The sequence below is a fragment of the Vanellus vanellus genome (genome assembly GCF_965231255.1).
Source record: "Vanellus vanellus genome assembly, chromosome: 18".
In the NCBI taxonomy this organism is placed as follows: Eukaryota; Metazoa; Chordata; class Aves; order Charadriiformes; family Charadriidae; genus Vanellus; species Vanellus vanellus.
In genome coordinates, this window is record NC_138923.1 from 10677036 (window position 1) to 10680082 (window position 3047).

A 3047-nucleotide genomic window follows, 5' to 3' on the forward strand; every position below is an offset into this window, starting at 1 on the left:
ATTTCTCCATGGGCAGAAATGAGGTAATTATGCAATTCTTAAAATGAGTACTGCACCCTGACCTATTGGTTGTATCACTGTTTGCAGCCTCTCTTCTGCTCAGAACTCTAGACTGATCAGAAAAGATTTTGCATCCTCTAACTGTACTTTATCACATAGCCCCGACTATGATACCATCTCTGGTAAATCTAAAATTTGTCCAAGAATTGCAGAGATTGTCGGGTTGTTACTGTCTTGCAGGCAAATTTCTTTGACAAATAATTTGGGTGACATGAAGAAAAAATTTTGCCAGCAGGCATGTATTTAATATGTATTTAATATGGCACTACACATTAAAATACGTATTTTTTCCATCCACTAGGGAATGAATGCAGCATTTTCAGTAGATGAACTTTTGAAAAACGCCTTATAAAAATATATTTTTTTTGTGGGGGGAAGTAAAGTACTAGTATGTATGGAATATTTATAGAACCTATATGAAAATTATGTTCTTGTGCTCCCTCTGCTGTTTCTGTCACAGTGGAAAACTGGGAGTGTTTCAAGATCTGTGTATATTCCTTCATAGACAGTAAGAAATACTCATGCCTAAATAAAAAGGGGAGTCATTTCTCCTGGCAAAGGACTTTTCAAAAATAAAGCAGCATTATCTATCTGGAAAGCAAGCTTTTATGCATGATACAATGCCATGGACATACCTGGGCTTTCTGTAAACTAACATTACAGTTTGTTCCATTAAGAATACTAACAAAATATAATTCCACATGAGTTCTGAATATTATTGTAATTTAACTTATGCTATTGTTATTTATTATCACAATTGTTCATACAATTTTTACCAAGACTGGAGGGTTAATAGCCAAAATATGGTCTTCCTAAAATACAAGCAGTGAGAAACCTCCTACTAGTTTTAAAATAGCCTATTTTCTCTACGCAGATGGGTGACATACCGACACTATCTGTCAGAAGTAACACCAAATGCAGGAACATCAGAAGTATTTAAAATTGGTTGAAATATCTCATATAACAAATAATAATTAACAATGCCTGGAACGAGGACTTACCAAACTGGTTAACGACTGAAATTCTTAGCACGTCATCAGCAAGGGGAAACACTAGATTTAATCTCTCTCACAGTGGGATTCCCCTGTATCACATGCTTCTTTTTTCATTGTAGCAGCACGACTATTTTCTTTTTAATACTTGCTTTAACACTGCCTTCTTTCAACCTTGGAATAACAACATGTATATTAGTGTGATGGGATTTTTGTCGTATTATTAAGAGACTCCATCAGCTGCAAGAGAGTATAATTTCTACTTTTGAAATCTAAAAATCAAGAAAAGATGAAATTTTCTTGATAATGGTTTTGCAGAGAAATACATCACAGGCAGTTCCACCTTTGTGAACATACAAATTACAAAATAGTTATTGTATTCCAAATATTGCTATTAATTAAAAAATACCTCTTATAAAGCAGAAGCACATTAATTTTTTTCATCAAAACAGGCCTGATTTGAAGACATATAAGCAAAACAATCAGCACTGTTCTATCTAACATAAGCAAGGAACACAAGGTAGCAGACTGTCCAACTTGTTTTAATATACATAACAGACTGAAAAAAAATTCTTACATCAACTAACACACCCCTTAAATTCTTTGTAAGTTTGAGATGAGTGGAAAGTTATTGTGTGACTTCACTTTTGCAAAATACGAAGGTTTTTATGAAACATAGCTTTGCTTTTGCAGCATACCTACGCAGCACTTCAGAAAAATGCTTTTTGTCTCATCAGAAAAACTGTCATGGCATGTCTAAATCATTGTGTTGGCTCTTCTTGAAAAAAATCCTTACAAAACACTATTAGTCCTCTGAACATACTACTGCCTCTTCACAAATAACAACTGTCTGTTCAGATTCAACAAACTTGTAATGAAAGTTCTCTGTTTCATACACAAATAAGATTTTAAAAAGCTTCTTATTGAATGTTTTATTTATCTGGAGAAATGTCCATGCCAAAATGCTCCGCAAATGACAGTATCTTCAACATATATAAGCATCACTTCATAACTGAAATGTCACCAGGTATAGTTTAAGGTCTTCCTGACTATTTTTTAACATCATAAATTCGGTTTATTTATTTATAAAAAGTAAAGGGTTAAGATGCCCATAACAGTTTCAACCTATGGAATATGAACCATATTTCTGTATGTTTCATGTCCATTGCAGGGTCTGGGGGCTGTTTGTTTGAGACACATTGCAGTGTTTCAGTACACTGTTAAAATACATTTTGGCATTTCAGACATGGACTAGAAGAAATTAACTTATTAAAACTTAGCAAATCATCAGGACTGTTTAATTTAAAAATCTATTACTCCAACCACATGTTGAATGAAAAATGTCACTCAACACGTTAAGATAAATGCCTGGATACTAGCTGGGGTAAAAAGAGCAAGATTTTGTCATCTGCGGGTCTAAGGAAACTAAAAAAGCACAATGGGGTCAGGAGTACCTGGCTTCAGTATGGCTGTTGGCATAATCTAAAAGAGCTTGAGGAATTGTCTTCCATCATTCTTATGCTACAATACTTCAATGAAGTTGGAAACTGAACATTTAAAATCGTCACTATAAACGAACTGGGACTACAGTGAGGTATTTGTATTAAATACTTGGATGCTATTGTGCTAGGTTAGATAGATTTTTCTATTTTTTAAAAAAAGTTGCTTGGAAATTAAAGTTATAACAACATTATTTGAAAAACAATTTTATTTTTCCTTTTTTTTTTTTAAGGAAGGGTTATGTTTTAATAAGACATCAGATTTTAATGCTTTTAAGTGTTATTCTGGCACAAGACAGTACTTTACATGTTTGTTATTACAGTCAATCCACTTCATCTGACTTCAAATGTCTTTGCAGTATTCTGCATTATTCTCCCATCCAAGCTTAAAAATCATACTTTGAACATTACTATGTTATAAGAAAACGGCTATGAAATACAAGCAAAGACCATTTTTCAAGATGAACTCTTAATGAATGTTAAATTTGGGAAAGAA